This window comes from Pimephales promelas, chromosome 24, assembly GCF_988280905.1.
Source record: "Pimephales promelas chromosome 24, fPimPro1.hap1.1, whole genome shotgun sequence".
Lineage (NCBI taxonomy): Eukaryota > Metazoa > Chordata > Actinopteri > Cypriniformes > Leuciscidae > Pimephales > Pimephales promelas.
In genome coordinates this window covers 25,598,753-25,618,273 of record NC_142792.1, presented here as the reverse complement: position 1 = coordinate 25,618,273, position 19,521 = coordinate 25,598,753, and the positions used below count along the sequence as shown (strand labels likewise).

At 41.7% G+C, this 19,521-nt stretch overlaps 4 non-coding genes across 4 annotated transcripts; 2 read left to right on the top strand and 2 right to left on the bottom strand.

Moving 5' to 3' along the window:
* Window positions 1-6,528: 6,528 nt before the first annotated feature.
* trnag-ucc (transfer RNA glycine (anticodon UCC)) lies at window positions 6,529-6,600 on the bottom strand. Its single transcript has one exon. It is a non-coding gene; the product is annotated as a tRNA-Gly (tRNA).
* Window positions 6,601-6,997: 397 nt separating this feature from the next.
* trnad-auc (transfer RNA aspartic acid (anticodon AUC)) lies at window positions 6,998-7,069 on the top strand. The gene has a single exon. It is a non-coding gene; the product is annotated as a tRNA-Asp (tRNA).
* Window positions 7,070-14,858: 7,789 nt separating this feature from the next.
* trnag-ucc (transfer RNA glycine (anticodon UCC)) lies at window positions 14,859-14,930 on the bottom strand. The gene has a single exon. It is a non-coding gene; the product is annotated as a tRNA-Gly (tRNA).
* Window positions 14,931-15,327: 397 nt separating this feature from the next.
* trnad-auc (transfer RNA aspartic acid (anticodon AUC)) lies at window positions 15,328-15,399 on the top strand. Its single transcript has one exon. It is a non-coding gene; the product is annotated as a tRNA-Asp (tRNA).
* Window positions 15,400-19,521: the final 4,122 nt, after the last annotated feature.

The window sequence follows — 19,521 nt, the reverse complement described above, 5'->3', positions numbered from 1 at the left end:
GTTTTGAGAAGATTGGGGATACTTAATTTTTCGCCCCCCCCAAAAAAAAAACGTAAGGGGTAACACTGTCGTTTTTTTTTCTGGTCGAAATTTTGATTTTCGATATCTCAGCTCTGGAAGGGTCTAGAGCCTCCATTGTTGCACTCAGGTCTAAGTCTCATGGCCCTCTATCAGAATCCAGAGTTTTGAGAAGATTGGGGATACTTAATTTTTCACCAAAAAAAAAAAACATAAGGGGTAACACTGTCGTTTTTTTTTCTGGTCGAAATTTTGAATTTCGATATCTCAGCTCTGGAAGGGTCTAGAGCCTCCATTGTTGCACTCAGGTCTAAGTCTCATGGCCCTCTATCAGAATCCAGAATTTTGAGAAGATTAGGGATACTTAATTTTTCGCCCAAAAAAAAAAACGTAAGGGGTAACACTGTCGTTTTTTTACGGGTCGAAATTTTGATTTTCGATATCTCAGCTCTGGAAGGGTCTAGAGCCTCCATTGTTGCACTCAGGTCTAAGTCTCATGGCCCTCTATCAGAATCCAGAGTTTTGAGAAGATTTGGGATACTTAATTTTTCGCCCAAAAAAAAAAAACGTAAGGGGTAACACTGTCGTTTTTTTTTTCTGGTCGAAATTTTGATTTTCGATATCTCAGCTCTGGAAGGGTCTAGAGCCTCCATTGTTGCACTCAGGTCTATGTCTCATGGCCCTCTATCAGAATCCAGAGTTTTGAGAAGATTGGGGATACTTAATTTTTCGCCCAAAAAAAAACTGGTCGAAATTTTGAATTTCGATATTTCAGCTCTGGAAGGGTCTAGAGCCTCCATTGTTGCACTCAGGTCTAAGTCTCATGGCCCTCTATCAGAATCCAGAGTTTTGAGAAGATTGGGGATACTTAATTTTTCGCCCCCCAAAAAAAAAACGTAAGGGGTAACACTGTCGTTTTTTTTCTGGTCGAAATTTTGATTTTCGATATCTCAGCTCTGGAAGGGTCTAGAGCCTCCATTGTTGCACTCAGGTCTATGTCTCATGGCCCTCTATCAGAATCCAGAGTTTTGAGAAGATTGGGGATACTTAATTTTTCGCCCCCCAAAAAAAAAACGTAAGGGGTAACACTGTCGTTTTTTTTTCTGGTCGAAATTTTTATTTTCGATATCTCAGCTCTGGAAGGGTCAAGAGCCTCCATTGTTGCACTCAGGTCTAAGTCTCATGGCCCTCTATCAGAATCCAGAGTTTTGAGAAGATTGGGGATACTTAATTTTTCGCCCCCCCCAAAAAAAACGTAAGGGGTAACACTGTTGTTTTTTTTTCTGGTCGAAATTTTGATTTTCGATATCTCAGCTCTGGAAGGGTCTAGAGCCTCCATTGTTGCACTCAGGTCTATGTCTCATGGCCCTCTATCAGAATCCAGAGTTTTGAGAAGATTGGGGATACTTAATTTTTCGCCCAAAAAAAAAAACCTAAGGGGTAACACTGTCGTTTTTTTTTCTGGTCGAAATTTTGATTTTCGATATCTCAGCTCTGGAAGGGTCTAGAGCCTCCATTGTTGCACTCAGGTCTAAGTCTCATGGCCCTCTATCAGAATCCAGAGTTTTGAGAAGATTAGGGATACTTAATTTTTCGCCCAAAAAAAAAAAATGTAAGGGGTAACACTGTCGTTTTTTTTACGGGTCGAAATTTTGATTTTCGATATCTCAGCTCTGGAAGGGTCTAGAGCCTCCATTGTTGCACTCAGGTCTATGTCTCATGGCCCTCTATCAGAATCCAGAGTTTTGAGAAAATTGGGGATACTTAATTTTTCACCCAAAAAAAAAAACAAGGGGTAACACTGTCGTTTTTTTTTCTGGTCGAAATTTTGAATTTCGATATCTCAGCTCTGGAAGGGTCTAGAGCCTCCATTGTTGCACTCAGGTCTAAGTCTCACGGCCCTCTATCAGAATCCAGAGTTTTGAGAAGATTGGGGATACTTAATTTTTCGCCCAAAAAAAAACGTAAGGGGTAACACTGTCGTTTTTTTTTCTGGTCGAAATTTTTATTTTCGATATCTCAGCTCTGGAAGGGTATAGAGCCTCCATTGTTGCACTCAGGTCTAAGTCTCATGGCCCTCTATCAGAATCCAGAGTTTTGAGAAGATTGGGGATACTTAATTTTTCGCCCCCCCAAAAAAAAACGTAAGGGGTAACACTGTCGTTTTTTTTTCTGGTCGAAATTTTGATTTTCGATATCTCAGCTCTGGAAGGGTCTAGAGCCTCCATTGTTGCACTCAGGTCTATGTCTCATGGCCCTCTATCAGAATCCAGAGTTTTGAGAAGATTGGGGATACTTAATTTTTCGCCCAAAAAAAAAACCCTAAGGGGTAACACTGTCGTTTTTTTTTCTGGTCGAAATTTTGAATTTCGATATCTCAGCTCTGGAAGGGTCTAGAGCCTCCATTGTTGCACTCAGGTCTAAGTCTCATGGCCCTCTATCAGAATCCAGAGTTTTGAGAAGATTAGAGATACTTAATTTTTCGCCCAAAAAAAAAAAACCCTAAGGGGTAACACTGTCGTTTTTTTTTCTGGTCGAAATTTTGAATTTCGATATCTCAGCTCTGGAAGGGTCTAGAGCCTCCATTGTTGCACTCAGGTCTAAGTCTCATGGACCTCTATCAGAATCCAGAGTTTTGAGAAGATTAGAGATACTTAATTTTTCGCCCAAAAAAAAAAATGTAAGGGGTAACACTGTCGTTTTTTTTACGGGTCGAAATTTTGATTTTCGATATCTCAGCTCTGGAAGGGTCTAGAGCCTCCATTGTTGCACTCAGGTCTATGTCTCATGGCCCTCTATCAGAATCCAGAGTTTTGAGAAGATTGGGGATACTTAATTTTTCACCCAAAAAAAAAACATAAGGGGTAACACTGTCGTTTTTTTTTCTGGTCGAAATTTTGTATTTCGATATCTCATCTCTGGAAGGGTCTAGAGCCTCCATTGTTGCACTCAGGTCTAAGTCTCACGGCCCTCTATCAGAATCCAGAGTTTTGAGAAGATTGGGGATACTTAATTTTTCGCCCCAAAAAAAAAAACGTAAGGGGTAACACTGTCGTTTTTTTTACGGGTCGAAATTTAGATTTTCGATATCTCAGCTCTGGAAGGGTCTAGAGCCTCCATTGTTGTACTCAGGTCTATGTCTCATGGCCCTCTATCAGAATCCAGAGTTTTGAGAAGATTGGGGATACTTAATTTTTCGCCCCAAAAAAAAAAACGTAAGGGGTAACACTGTCGTTTTTTTTTCTGGTCGAAATTTTGATTTTCGATATCTCAGCTCTGGAAGGGTCTAGAGCCTCCATTGTTGCACTCAGGTCTAAGTCTCATGGCCCTCTATCAGAATCCAGAGTTTTGAGAAGATTGGGGATACTTAATTTTTCGCCCAAAAAAAAAAAACGTAAGGGGTAACACTGTCGTTTTTTTTACGGGTCGAAATTTAGATTTTCGATATCTCAGCTCTGGAAGGGTCTAGATCCTCCATTGTTGCACTCAGGTCTAAGTCTCATGGCCCTCTATCAGAATCCAGAGTTTTGAGAAGATTGGGGATACTTAATTTTTCGCCCAAAAAAAAAACCTAAGGGGTAACACTGTGGGTTTTTTTTCTGGTCGAAATTTTGAATTTCGATATCTCAGCTCTGGAAGGGTCTAGAGCCTCCATTGTTGCACTCAGGTCTAAGTCTCATGGCCCTCTATCAGAATCCAGAGTTTTGAGAAGATTAGGGATACTTAATTTTTCGCCCAAAAAAAAACCGTAAGGGGTAACACTGTCGTTTTTTTTACGGGTCGAAATTTTGATTTTCGATATCTCAGCTCTGGAAGGGTCTAGAGCCTCCATTGTTGCACTCAGGTCTATGTCTCATGGCCCTCTATCAGAATCCAGAGTTTTGAGAAGATTGGGGATACTTAATTTTTCACCCAAAAAAAAAACATAAGGGGTAACACTGTCGTTTTTTTTTCTGGTCGAAATTTTGTATTTCGATATCTCATCTCTGGAAGGGTCTAGAGCCTCCATTGTTGCACTCAGGTCTAAGTCTCACGGCCCTCTATCAGAATCCAGAGTTTTGAGAAGATTGGGGATACTTAATTTTTCGCCCCAAAAAAAAAAACGTAAGGGGTAACACTGTCATTTTTTTTACGGGTCGAAATTTAGATTTTCGATATCTCAGCTCTGGAAGGGTCTAGAGCCTCCATTGTTGTACTCAGGTCTATGTCTCATGGCCCTCTATCAGAATCCAGAGTTTTGAGAAGATTGGGGATACTTAATTTTTCGCCCCAAAAAAAAAAACGTAAGGGGTAACACTGTCGTTTTTTTTTTCTGGTCGAAATTTTGATTTTCGATATCTCAGCTCTGGAAGGGTCTAGAGCCTCCATTGTTGCACTCAGGTCTAAGTCTCATGGCCCTCTATCAGAATCCAGAGTTTTGAGAAGATTGGGGATACTTAATTTTTCGCCCAAAAAAAAAAAACGTAAGGGGTAACACTGTCGTTTTTTTTACGGGTCGAAATTTAGATTTTCGATATCTCAGCTCTGGAAGGGTCTAGATCCTCCATTGTTGCACTCAGGTCTAAGTCTCACGGCCCTCTATCAGAATCCAGAGTTTTGAGAAGATTGGGGATACTTAATTTTTCGCCCCAAAAAAAAAAACGTAAGGGGTAACACTGTCATTTTTTTTACGGGTCGAAATTTAGATTTTCGATATCTCAGCTCTGGAAGGGTCTAGAGCCTCCATTGTTGTACTCAGGTCTATGTCTCATGGCCCTCTATCAGAATCCAGAGTTTTGAGAAGATTGGGGATACTTAATTTTTCGCCCCAAAAAAAAAAACGTAAGGGGTAACACTGTCGTTTTTTTTTTCTGGTCGAAATTTTGATTTTCGATATCTCAGCTCTGGAAGGGTCTAGAGCCTCCATTGTTGCACTCAGGTCTAAGTCTCATGGCCCTCTATCAGAATCCAGAGTTTTGAGAAGATTGGGGATACTTAATTTTTCGCCCAAAAAAAAAAAACGTAAGGGGTAACACTGTCGTTTTTTTTATGGGTCGAAATTTAGATTTTCGATATCTCAGCTCTGGAAGGGACTAGATCCTCCATTTTTGCACTCAGGTCTAAGTCTCATGGCCCTCTATCAGAATCCAGAGTTTTGAGAAGATTGGGGATACTTAATTTTTCGCCCCCCCCCAAAAAAAACGTAAGGGGTAACACTGTCGTTTTTTTTTCTGGTCGAAATTTTGATTTTCGATATCTCAGCTCTGGAAGGGTCTAGAGCCTCCATTGTTGCACTCAGGTCTAAGTCGCATGGCCCTCTATCAGAATCCAGAGTTTTGAGAAGATTAGGGATACTTAATTTTTCGCCCAAAAAAAAAAAACGTAAGGGGTAACACTGTCGTTTTTTTACGGGTCGAAATTTTGATTTTCGATATCTCAGCTCTGGAAGGGTCTAGACTCTAGAGCCTCCATTGTTGCACTCAGGTCTAAGTCTCATGGCCCTCTATCAGAATCCAGAGTTTTGAGAAGATTTGGGATACTTAATTTTTCGCCCAAAAAAAAAAAACGTAAGGGGTAACACTGTCGTTTTTTTTTTCTGGTCGAAATTTTGATTTTCGATATCTCAGCTCTGGAAGGGTCTAGAGCCTCCATTGTTGCACTCAGGTCTATGTCTCATGGCCCTCTATCAGAATCCAGAGTTTTGAGAAGATTGGGGATACTTAATTTTTCGCCCAAAAAAAAACTGGTCGAAATTTTGAATTTCGATATTTCAGCTCTGGAAGGGTCTAGAGCCTCCATTGTTGCACTCAGGTCTAAGTCTCATGGCCCTCTATCAGAATCCAGAGTTTTGAGAAGATTGGGGATACTTAATTTTTCGCCCCAAAAAAAAAAAAACGTAAGGGGTAACACTGTCGTTTTTTTTTCTGGTCGAAATTTTGATTTTCGATATCTCAGCTCTGGAAGGGTCTAGAGCCTCCATTGTTGTCTTCCATAGGTCTCCATTGTAAGTCTCGGTTGGAGACAGACTGGATGCCAGTTTGTGTGGTCAGCAAGAATGCTCGCAACACATTAGCAGCTGGTAGGTGCAGTGGATCCAAAACTCTTTGTTTGGGCCCGGCAGTGAAAAAAAAAACCGCATGAGCTTTTTGACCTGACCTACCAGGATCTTTATTAAAAAAGAAAGCTCTAATTTCTTCATTATAAATTAAACACTTCATATTTAAATGGTATTAGATGATTTGTTTGGCTTCACTGGCTTCTGTGAAGCGATGACCTAAAATGACGCATGAGGCCGTTCCTGGAAATAGGAAGGCTGTTTGCAGCGAGCTGCAGTCGGGCTGATGGTGGGCGACTACCTGTCTCTGCAAGTCCTCGTTAGTATAGTGGACAGTATCTCCGTCTGTCACGCAGAAGACCGGGGTTCGATTCCCCGACGGGGAGACCTAGCCCTTTATTGCTGCCCAAAGACCCATAAAAAAGTTTTGCTCCAGCCACGAGTTAAAGGAGGAGTTGGCTATGGGCAAAAGGCTTTGCGTTGGCCGGGAATCGAACCCGGGTCAACTGCTTGGAAGGCAGCTATGCTCACCACTATACCACCAACGCAGGCGGTTGGAGACAGACTGGATGCCAGTTTGTGCGGTCAGCAAGAATGCTCGCAACACATTAGCAGCTGGTAGGTGCAGTGGATCCAAAACTCTCTTTGTTTGGGTCCGGCAGTGGATCCAAAACTCTCTTTGTTTGGGCACGGCAGTGAAAAAAAAAAAACGCATGAGCTTTTTGACCTGACCTACCAGGCTCTTTATTAAAAAAGAAAGCTCTAATTTCTTCATTATAAATTAAACACTTCATATTTAAATGGTATTAGATGATTTGTTTGGCTTCACTGGCTTCTGTGAAGCGAAGACCTAAAATGACGCATGAGGCCGTTCCTGGAAATAGGAAGGCTGTTTGCAGCGAGCTGCAGTCAGGCTGATGGTCGGCGACTACCTGTCTCTGCAACTCCTCGTTAGTATAGTGGACAGTATCTCCGCCTATCACGCGGAAGACCGGGGTTCGATTCCCTGACGGGGAGACCTAGTCCTTTATTGCTGCGAAAAAGACCCATAACAAAGTTTTGCTCGAGCCACGAGTTAAAGGAGGAGTTGGCCATGGGCAAAAGGCTTTGCATTGGCCGGGAATCAAACCCGGGTCAACTGCTTGGAAGGCAGCTATGCTCACCACTATACCACCAACGCAGGCAGTTGGAGACAGACTGGATGCCAGTTTGTGCGGTCAGCAAGAATGCTCGCAACACAATAGCAGCTGGTAGGTGCAGTGGATCAAAAACTCTCTTTGTTTGGGTCCGGCAGTGGATCCAAAACTCTCTTTGTTTGGGCACGGCAGTGAAAATCAGAATCCAGAGTTTTGAGAAGATTGGGGATACTTAATTTTTCGCCCCAAAAAAAAAACGTAAGGGGTAACACTGTCGTTTTTTTTTCTGGTCGAAATTTTGATTTTCGATATCTCATCTCCGGAAGGGTCTAGAGCCTCCATTGTTGCACTCAGGTCTATGTCTCATGGCCCTCTATCAGAATCCAGAGTTTTCAGAAGATTGGGGATACTTAATTTTTCGCCCCCCAAAAAAAAAACGTAAGGGGTAACACTGTCGTTTTTTTTCTGGTCGAAATTTTGATTTTCGATATCTCAGCTCTGGAAGGGTCTAGAGCCTCCATTGTTGCACTCAGGTCTATGTCTCATGGCCCTCTATCAGAATCCAGAGTTTTGAGAAGATTGGGGATACTTAATTTTTCGCCCCCCCAAAAAAAAACGTAAGGGGTAACACTGTCGTTTTTTTTTCTGGTCGAAATTTTTATTTTCGATATCTCAGCTCTGGAAGGGTCTAGAGCCTCCATTGTTGCACTCAGGTCTAAGTCTCATGGCCCTCTATCAGAATCCAGAGTTTTGAGAAGATTGGGGATACTTAATTTTTCGCCCCCCCAAAAAAAAACGTAAGGGGTAACACTGTTGTTTTTTTTTCTGGTCGAAATTTTGATTTTCGATATCTCAGCTCTGGAAGGGTCTAGAGCCTCCATTGTTGCACTCAGGTCTATGTCTCATGGCCCTCTATCAGAATCCAGAGTTTTGAGAAGATTGGGGATACTTAATTTTTCGCCCAAAAAAAAAACCTAAGGGGTAACACTGTCGTTTTTTTTTCTGGTCGAAATTTTGATTTTCGATATCTCAGCTCTGGAAGGGTCTAGAGCCTCCATTGTTGCACTCAGGTCTAAGTCTCATGGCCCTCTATCAGAATCCAGAGTTTTGAGAAAATTGGGGATACTTAATTTTTCACCCAAAAAAAAAAACAAGGGGTAACACTGTCGTTTTTTTTTCTGGTCGAAATTTTGAATTTCGATATCTCAGCTCTGGAAGGGTCTAGAGCCTCCATTGTTGCACTCAGGTCTAAGTCTCACGGCCCTCTATCAGAATCCAGAGTTTTGAGAAGATTGGGGATACTTAATTTTTCGCCCAAAAAAAAAACGTAAGGGGTAACACTGTCGTTTTTTTTTCTGGTCGAAATTTTTATTTTCGATATCTCAGCTCTGGAAGGGTCTAGAGCCTCCATTGTTGCACTCAGGTCTAAGTCTCATGGCCCTCTATCAGAATCCAGAGTTTTGAGAAGATTGGGGATACTTAATTTTTCGCCCCCCCCAAAAAAAACGTAAGGGGTAACACTGTCGTTTTTTTTTCTGGTCGAAATTTTGATTTTCGATATCTCAGCTCTGGAAGGGTCTAGAGCCTCCATTGTTGCACTCAGGTCTAAGTCTCGTGGCCCTCTATCAGAATCCAGAGTTTTGAGAAGATTGGGGATACTTAATTTTTCGCCCCAAAAAAAAAAACATAAGGGGTAACACTGTCGTTTTTTTTTCTGGTCGAAATTTTGATTTTCGATATCTCAGCTCTGGAAGGGTCTAGAGCCTCCATTGTTGCACTCAGGTCTAAGTCTCATGGCCCTCTATCAGAATCCAGAGTTTTGAGAAGATTGGGGATACTTAATTTTTCGCCCAAAAAAAAAAAACGTAAGGGGTAACACTGTCGTTTTTTTTACGGGTCGAAATTTAGATTTTCGATATCTCAGCTCTGGAAGGGTCTAGATCCTCCATTGTTGCACTCAGGTCTAAGTCTCATGGCCCTCTATCAGAATCCAGAGTTTTGAGAAGATTGGGGATACTTAATTTTTCGCCCCAAAAAAAAAAAACGTAAGGGGTAACACTGTCGTTTTTTTTTCTGGTCGAAATTTTGATTTTCGATATCTCAGCTCTGGAAGGGTCTAGAGCCTCCATTGTTGCACTCAGGTCTAAGTCTCATGGCCCTCTATCAGAATCCAGAGTTTTGAGAAGATTGGGGATACTTAATTTTTCGCCCAAAAAAAAAAACGTAAGGGGTAACACTGTCGTTTTTTTTACGGGTCGAAATTTAGATTTTCGATATCTCAGCTCTGGAAGGGTCTAGATCCTCCATTGTTGCACTCAGGTCTAAGTCTCATGGCCCTCTATCAGAATCCAGAGTTTTGAGAAGATTGGGGATACTTAATTTTCGCCCCCCCCCCAAAAAAAACGTAAGGGGTAACACTGTCGTTTTTTTTTCTGGTCGAAATTTTGATTTTCGATATCTCAGCTCTGGAAGGGTCTAGAGCCTCCATTGTTGCACTCAGGTCTAAGTCGCATGGCCCTCTATCAGAATCCAGAGTTTTGAGAAGATTAGGGATACTTAATTTTTCGCCCAAAAAAAAAAAACGTAAGGGGTAACACTGTCGTTTTTTTACGGGTCGAAATTTTTATTTTCGATATCTCAGCTCTGGAAGGGTCTAGAGCCTCCATTGTTGCACTCAGGTCTAAGTCTCATGGCCCTCTATCAGAATCCAGAGTTTTGAGAAGATTGGGGATACTTAATTTTTCGCCCCCCCAAAAAAAAACGTAAGGGGTAACACTGTCGTTTTTTTTTCTGGTCGAAATTTTGATTTTCGATATCTCAGCTCTGGAAGGGTCTAGAGCCTCCATTGTTGCACTCAGGTCTATGTCTCATGGCCCTCTATCAGAATCCAGAGTTTTGAGAAGATTGGGGATACTTAATTTTTCGCCCAAAAAAAAAACCCTAAGGGGTAACACTGTCGTTTTTTTTTCTGGTCGAAATTTTGAATTTCGATATCTCAGCTCTGGAAGGGTCTAGAGCCTCCATTGTTGCACTCAGGTCTAAGTCTCATGGCCCTCTATCAGAATCCAGAGTTTTGAGAAGATTAGAGATACTTAATTTTTCGCCCAAAAAAAAAAACCCTAAGGGGTAACACTGTCGTTTTTTTTTCTGGTCGAAATTTTGAATTTCGATATCTCAGCTCTGGAAGGGTCTAGAGCCTCCATTGTTGCACTCAGGTCTAAGTCTCATGGACCTCTATCAGAATCCAGAGTTTTGAGAAGATTAGAGATACTTAATTTTTCGCCCAAAAAAAAAAATGTAAGGGGTAACACTGTCGTTTTTTTTACGGGTCGAAATTTTGATTTTCTATATCTCAGCTCTGGAAGGGTCTAGAGCCTCCATTGTTGCACTCAGGTCTAAGTCTCATGGCCCTCTATCAGAATCCAGAGTTTTGAGAAGATTGGGGATACTTAATTTTTCGCCCCCCCCAAAAAAAACGTAAGGGGTAACACTGTCGTTTTTTTTTCTGGTCGAAATTTTGATTTTCGATATCTCAGCTCTGGAAGGGTCTAGAGCCTCCATTGTTGCACTCAGGTCTATGTCTCATGGCCCTCTATCAGAATCCAGAGTTTTGAGAAGATTGGGGATACTTAATTTTTCGCCCAAAAAAAAAAACCCTAAGGGGTAACACTGTCGTTTTTTTTTCTGGTCGAAATTTTGAATTTCGATATCTCAGCTCTGGAAGGGTCTAGAGCCTCCATTGTTGCACTCAGGTCTAAGTCTCATGGCCCTCTATCAGAATCCAGAGTTTTGAGAAGATTAGAGATACTTAATTTTTCGCCCAAAAAAAAAAACCCTAAGGGGTAACACTGTCGTTTTTTTTTCTGGTCGAAATTTTGAATTTCGATATCTCAGCTCTGGAAGGGTCTAGAGCCTCCATTGTTGCACTCAGGTCTAAGTCTCATGGACCTCTATCAGAATCCAGAGTTTTGAGAAGATTAGAGATACTTAATTTTTCGCCCAAAAAAAAAAATGTAAGGGGTAACACTGTCGTTTTTTTTACGGGTCGAAATTTTGATTTTCTATATCTCAGCTCTGGAAGGGTCTAGAGCCTCCATTGTTGCACTCAGGTCTATGTCTCATGGCCCTCTATCAGAATCCAGAGTTTTGAGAAGATTGGGGATACTTAATTTTTCACCCAAAAAAAAAACGTAAGGGGTAACACTGTCGTTTTTTTTTCTGGTCGAAATTTTGTATTTCGATATCTCATCTCTGGAAGGGTCTAGAGCCTCCATTGTTGCACTCAGGTCTAAGTCTCACGGCCCTCTATCAGAATCCAGAGTTTTGAGAAGATTGGGGATACTTAATTTTTCGCCCCAAAAAAAAAACGTAAGGGGTAACACTGTCGTTTTTTTTACGGGTCGAAATTTAGATTTTCGATATCTCAGCTCTGGAAGGGTCTAGAGCCTCCATTGTTGTACTCAGGTCTATGTCTCATGGCCCTCTATCAGAATCCAGAGTTTTGAGAAGATTGGGGATACTTAATTTTTCGCCCCAAAAAAAAAAACGTAAGGGGTAACACTGTCGTTTTTTTTTCTGGTCGAAATTTTGATTTTCGATATCTCAGCTCTGGAAGGGTCTAGAGCCTCCATTGTTGCACTCAGGTCTAAGTCTCATGGCCCTCTATCAGAATCCAGAGTTTTGAGAAGATTGGGGATACTTAATTTTTCGCCCAAAAAAAAAAAACGTAAGGGGTAACACTGTCGTTTTTTTTACGGGTCGAAATTTAGATTTTCGATATCTCAGCTCTGAAAGGGTCTAGATCCTCCATTGTTGCACTCAGGTCTAAGTCTCATGGCCCTCTATCAGAATCCAGAGTTTTGAGAAGATTGGGGATACTTAATTTTTCGCCCCCCCCCAAAAAAAACGTAAGGGGTAACACTGTCGTTTTTTTTTCTTGTCGAAATTTTGATTTTCGATATCTCAGCTCTGGAAGGGTCTAGAGCCTCCATTGTTGCACTCAGGTCTAAGTCGCATGGCCCTCTATCAGAATCCAGAGTTTTGATAAGATTAGGGATACTTAATTTTTCGCCCAAAAAAAAAAAACGTAAGGGGTAACACTGTCGTTTTTTTTACGGGTCGAAATTTAGATTTTCGATATCTCAGCTCTGGAAGGGTCTAGAGCCTCCATTGTTGCACTCAGGTCTATGTCTCATGGCCCTCTATCAGAATCCAGAGTTTTGAGAAGATTGGGGATACTTAATTTTTCACCCAAAAAAAAAAACATAAGGGGTAACACTGTCGTTTTTTTTTCTGGTCGAAATTTTGAATTTCGATATCTCAGCTCTGGAAGGGTCTAGAGCCTCCATTGTTGCACTCAGGTCTAAGTCTCATGGCCCTCTATCAGAATCCAGAGTTTTGAGAAGATTGGGGATACTTAATTTTTCGCCCCCCCCAAAAAAAACGTAAGGGGTAACACTGTCGTTTTTTTTTCTGGTCGAAATTTAGATTTTCGATATCTCAGCTCTGGAAGGGTCTAGAGCCTCCATTGTTGCACTCAGGTCTAAGTCTCGTGGCCCTCTATCAGAATCCAGAGTTTTGAGAAGATTGGGGATACTTAATTTTTCGCCCCAAAAAAAAAAACGTAAGGGGTAACACTGTCGTTTTTTTTTCTGGTCGAAATTTTGATTTTCGATATCTCAGCTCTGGAAGGGTCTAGAGCCTCCATTGTTGCACTCAGGTCTAAGTCTCATGGCCCTCTATCAGAATCCAGAGTTTTGAGAAGATTGGGGATACTTAATTTTTCGCCCAAAAAAAAAAAACGTAAGGGGTAACACTGTCGTTTTTTTTACGGGTCGAAATTTAGATTTTCGATATCTCAGCTCTGGAAGGGTCTAGATCCTCCATTGTTGCACTCAGGTCTAAGTCTCATGGCCCTCTATCAGAATCCAGAGTTTTGAGAAGATTGGGGATACTTAATTTTTCGCCCCAAAAAAAAAAACGTAAGGGGTAACACTGTCGTTTTTTTTTCTGGTCGAAATTTTGATTTTCGATATCTCAGCTCTGGAAGGGTCTAGAGCCTCCATTGTTGCACTCAGGTCTAAGTCTCATGGCCCTCTATCAGAATCCAGAGTTTTGAGAAGATTGGGGATACTTAATTTTTCGCCCAAAAAAAAAAAACGTAAGGGGTAACACTGTCGTTTTTTTTACGGGTCGAAATTTAGATTTTCGATATCTCAGCTCTGGAAGGGTCTAGATCCTCCATTGTTGCACTCAGGTCTAAGTCTCATGGCCCTCTATCAGAATCCAGAGTTTTGAGAAGATTGGGGATACTTAATTTTCGCCCCCCCCCCAAAAAAAACGTAAGGGGTAACACTGTCGTTTTTTTTTCTGGTCGAAATTTTGATTTTCGATATCTCAGCTCTGGAAGGGTCTAGAGCCTCCATTGTTGCACTCAGGTCTAAGTCGCATGGCCCTCTATCAGAATCCAGAGTTTTGAGAAGATTAGGGATACTTAATTTTTCGCCCAAAAAAAAAAAACGTAAGGGGTAACACTGTCGTTTTTTTACGGGTCGAAATTTTGATTTTCGATATCTCAGCTCTGGAAGGGTCTAGACTCTAGAGCCTCCATTGTTGCACTCAGGTCTAAGTCTCATGGCCCTCTATCAGAATCCAGAGTTTTGAGAAGATTTGGGATACTTAATTTTTCGCCCAAAAAAAAAAAAACGTAAGGGGTAACACTGTCGTTTTTTTTTTCTGGTCGAAATTTTGATTTTCGATATCTCAGCTCTGGAAGGGTCTAGAGCCTCCATTGTTGCACTCAGGTCTATGTCTCATGGCCCTCTATCAGAATCCAGAGTTTTGAGAAGATTGGGGATACTTAATTTTTCGCCCAAAAAAAAACTGGTCGAAATTTTGAATTTCGATATTTCAGCTCTGGAAGGGTCTAGAGCCTCCATTGTTGCACTCAGGTCTAAGTCTCATGGCCCTCTATCAGAATCCAGAGTTTTGAGAAGATTGGGGATACTTAATTTTTCGCCCCAAAAAAAAAAAAACGTAAGGGGTAACACTGTCGTTTTTTTTTCTGGTCGAAATTTTGATTTTCGATATCTCAGCTCTGGAAGGGTCTAGAGCCTCCATTGTTGTCTTCCATAGGTCTCCATTGTAAGTCTCGGTTGGAGACAGACTGGATGCCAGTTTGTGTGGTCAGCAAGAATGCTCGCAACACATTAGCAGCTGGTAGGTGCAGTGGATCCAAAACTCTTTGTTTGGGCCCGGCAGTGAAAAAAAAAACCGCATGAGCTTTTTGACCTGACCTACCAGGATCTTTATTAAAAAAGAAAGCTCTAATTTCTTCATTATAAATTAAACACTTCATATTTAAATGGTATTAGATGATTTGTTTGGCTTCACTGGCTTCTGTGAAGCGATGACCTAAAATGACGCATGAGGCCGTTCCTGGAAATAGGAAGGCTGTTTGCAGCGAGCTGCAGTCGGGCTGATGGTGGGCGACTACCTGTCTCTGCAAGTCCTCGTTAGTATAGTGGACAGTATCTCCGTCTGTCACGCAGAAGACCGGGGTTCGATTCCCCGACGGGGAGACCTAGCCCTTTATTGCTGCCCAAAGACCCATAAAAAAGTTTTGCTCCAGCCACGAGTTAAAGGAGGAGTTGGCTATGGGCAAAAGGCTTTGCGTTGGCCGGGAATCGAACCCGGGTCAACTGCTTGGAAGGCAGCTATGCTCACCACTATACCACCAACGCAGGCGGTTGGAGACAGACTGGATGCCAGTTTGTGCGGTCAGCAAGAATGCTCGCAACACATTAGCAGCTGGTAGGTGCAGTGGATCCAAAACTCTCTTTGTTTGGGTCCGGCAGTGGATCCAAAACTCTCTTTGTTTGGGCACGGCAGTGAAAAAAAAAAAACGCATGAGCTTTTTGACCTGACCTACCAGGCTCTTTATTAAAAAAGAAAGCTCTAATTTCTTCATTATAAATTAAACACTTCATATTTAAATGGTATTAGATGATTTGTTTGGCTTCACTGGCTTCTGTGAAGCGAAGACCTAAAATGACGCATGAGGCCGTTCCTGGAAATAGGAAGGCTGTTTGCAGCGAGCTGCAGTCAGGCTGATGGTCGGCGACTACCTGTCTCTGCAACTCCTCGTTAGTATAGTGGACAGTATCTCCGCCTATCACGCGGAAGACCGGGGTTCGATTCCCTGACGGGGAGACCTAGTCCTTTATTGCTGCGAAAAAGACCCATAACAAAGTTTTGCTCGAGCCACGAGTTAAAGGAGGAGTTGGCCATGGGCAAAAGGCTTTGCATTGGCCGGGAATCAAACCCGGGTCAACTGCTTGGAAGGCAGCTATGCTCACCACTATACCACCAACGCAGGCAGTTGGAGACAGACTGGATGCCAGTTTGTGCGGTCAGCAAGAATGCTCGCAACACAATAGCAGCTGGTAGGTGCAGTGGATCAAAAACTCTCTTTGTTTGGGTCCGGCAGTGGATCCAAAACTCTCTTTGTTTGGGCACGGCAGTGAAAATCAGAATCCAGAGTTTTGAGAAGATTGGGGATACTTAATTTTTCGCCCCAAAAAAAAAAACGTAAGGGGTAACACTGTCGTTTTTTTTTCTGGTCGAAATTTTGATTTTCGATATCTCAGCTCTGGAAGGGTCTAGAGCCTCCATTGTTGCACTCAGGTCTAAGTCTCGTGGCCCTCTATCAGAATCCAGAGTTTTCAGAAGATTGGGGATGCTTAATTTTTCGCCCCCCAAAAAAAAAACGTAAGGGGTAACACTGTCGTTTTTTTTCTGGTCGAAATTTTGATTTTCGATATCTCAGCTCTGGAAGGGTCTAGAGCCTCCATTGTTGCACTCAGGTCTATGTCTCATGGCCCTCTATCAGAATCCAGAGTTTTGAGAAGATTGGGGATACTTAATTTTTCGCCCCCCAAAAAAAAAACGTAAGGGGTAACACTGTGGTTTTTTTTTCTGGTCGAAATTTTTATTTTCGATATCTCAGCTCTGGAAGGGTCTAGAGCCTCCATTGTTGCACTCAGGTCTAAGTCTCATGGCCCTCTATCAGAATCCAGAGTTTTGAGAAGATTGGGGATACTTAATTTTTCGCCCCCCCAAAAAAAAACGTAAGGGGTAACACTGTTGTTTTTTTTTCTGGTCGAAATTTTGATTTTCGATATCTCAGCTCTGGAAGGGTCTAGAGCCTCCATTGTTGCACTCAGGTCTATGTCTCATGGCCCTCTATCAGAATCCAGAGTTTTGAGAAGATTGGGGATACTTAATTTTTCGCCCAAAAAAAAAAACCTAAGGGGTAACACTGTCGTTTTTTTTTCTGGTCGAAATTTTGATTTTCGATATCTCAGCTCTGGAAGGGTCTAGAGCCTCCATTGTTGCACTCAGGTCTAAGTCTCATGGCCCTCTATCAGAATCCAGAGTTTTGAGAAAATTGGGGATACTTAATTTTTCACCCAAAAAAAAAAACAAGGGGTAACACTGTCGTTTTTTTTTCTGGTCGAAATTTTGAATTTCGATATCTCAGCTCTGGAAGGGTCTAGAGCCTCCATTGTTGCACTCAGGTCTAAGTCTCACGGCCCTCTATCAGAATCCAGAGTTTTGAGAAGATTGGGGATACTTAATTTTTCGCCCAAAAAAAAAACGTAAGGGGTAACACTGTCGTTTTTTTTTCTGGTCGAAATTTTTATTTTCGATATCTCAGCTCTGGAAGGGTCTAGAGCCTCCATTGTTGCACTCAGGTCTAAGTCTCATGGCCCTCTATCAGAATCCAGAGTTTTGAGAAGATTGGGGATACTTAATTTTTCGCCCCCCCAAAAAAAAACGTAAGGGGTAACACTGTCGTTTTTTTTTCTGGTCGAAATTTTGATTTTCGATATCTCAGCTCTGGAAGGGTCTAGAGCCTCCATTGTTGCACTCAGGTCTATGTCTCATGGCCCTCTATCAGAATCCAGAGTTTTGAGAAGATTGGGGATACTTAATTTTTCGCCCAAAAAAAAAACCCTAAGGGGTAACACTGTCGTTTTTTTTTCTGGTCGAAATTTTGATTTTCGATATCTCAGCTCTGGAAGGGTCTAGAGCCTCCATTGTTGCACTCAGGTCTAAGTCGCATGGCCCTCTATCAGAATCCAGAGTTTTGAGAAGATTAGGGATACTTAATTTTTCGCCCAAAAAAAAAAACGTAAGGGGTAACACTGTCGTTTTTTTTACGGGTCGAAATTTAGATTTTCGATATCTCAGCTCTGGAAGGGTCTAGAGCCTCCATTGTTGCACTCAGGTCTATGTCTCATGGCCCTCTATCAGAATCCAGAGTTTTGAGAAGATTGGGGATACTTAATTTTTCACCCAAAAAAAAAAACATAAGGGGTAACACTGTCGTTTTTTTTTCTGGTCGAAATTTTGAATTTCGATATCTCAGCTCTGGAAGGGTCTAGAGCCTCCATTGTTGCACTCAGGTCTAAGTCTCATGGCCCTCTATCAGAATCCAGAGTTTTGAGAAGATTGGGGATACTTAATTTTTCGCCCCCCCCAAAAAAACGTAAGGGGTAACACTGTCGTTTTTTTTTTCTGGTCGAAATTTTGATTTTCGATATCTCAGCTCTGGAAGGGCCTAGAGCCTCCATTGTTGCACTCGGGTCTAAGTCTCATGGCCCTCTATCAGAATCCAGAGTTTTGAGAAGATTTGGGATACTTAATTTTTCGCCCAAAAAAAAAACGTAAGGGGTAACACTGTCGTTTTTTTTTCTGGTCGAAATTTTGATTTTCGATATCTCATCTCTGGAAGGGTCTAGAGCCTCCATTGTTGCACTCAGGTCTAAGTCTCATGGTCCTCTATCAGAATCCAGAGTTTTGAGAAGATTGGGGATACTTAATTTTTCACCAAAAAAAAAAAACATAAGGGGTAACACTGTCGTTTTCCTTTCTGGTCGAAATTTTGAATTTCGATATATCTCATCTCTGGAAGGGTCTAGAGCCTCCATTGTTGCACTCAGGTCTAAGTCTCATGGCCCTCTATCAGAATCCAGAGTTTTGAGAAGATTGGGGATACTTAATTTTTCGCCCAAAAAAAAAACGTAAGGGGTAACACTGTCGTTTTTTTTACGGGTCGAAATTTAGATTTCCGATATCTCAGCTCTGGAAGGGTCTAGAGCCTCCATTGTTGCACTCAGGTCTAAGTCTCATGGCCCTCTATCAGAATCCAGAGTTTTGAGAAGATTGGGGATACTTAATTTTTCGCCCCAAAAAAAAAAACGTAAGGGGTAACACTGTCGTTTTTTTTTCTGGTCGAAATTTTGATTTTCGATATCTCAGCTCTGGAAGGGTCTAGAGCCTCCATTGTTGCACTCAGGTCTAAGTCTCATGTCCTTCTATCAGAATCCAGAGTTTTGAGAAGATTGGGGATACTTAATTTTTCGCCCAAAAAAAAAAACCTAAGGGGTAACACTGTCGTTTTTTTTTCTGGTCGAAATTTTGAATTTCGATATCTCAGCTCTGGAAGGGTCTAGAGCCTCCATTGTTGCACTCAGGTCTAAGTCTCATGGCCCTCTATCAGAATCCAGAGTTTTGAGAAGATTAGGGATACTTAATTTTTCGCCCAAAAAAAAAAACATAAGGGATAACACTGTCGTTTTTTTTCTGGTAGAAATTTTGAATTTCGATATCTCATCTCCGGAAGGGTCTAGAGCCTCCATTGTTGCACTCAGGTCTAAGTCTCATGGCCCTCTAGTAGAATCCAGAGTTTTGAGAAGATTAGGGATACTTAATTTTTCGCCCCCCCAAAAAAAAACGTAAGGGGTAACACTGTCGTTTTTTTTTCTGGTCGAAATTTTGATTTTCGATATCTCAGCTCTGGAAGGGTCTAGAGCCTCCATTGTTGCACTCAGGTCTAAGTCTCATGGCTCTCTATCAGAATCCAGAGTTTTGAGAAGATTGGGGATACTTAATTTTTCGCCCCCCCAAAAAAAACGTAAGGGGTAACACTGTCTTTTTTTTTTTCTGGTCTAAATTTTGATTTTCGATATCTCATCTCTGGAAGGGTCTAGAGCCTCCATTGTTGCACTCAGGTCTAAGTCTCATGGTCCTCTATCAGAATCCAGAGTTTTGAGAAGATTGGGGATACTTAATTTTTCACCAAAAAAAAAAAACATAAGGGGTAACACTGTCGTTTTCTTTTCTGGTCGGAATTTTGAATTTCGATATATCTCATCTCTGGAAGGGTCTAGAGCCTCCATTGTTGCACTCAGGTCTAAGTCTCATGGCCCTCTATCAGAATCCAGAGTTTTGAGAAGATTGGGGATACTTAATTTTTCGCCCCCCCAA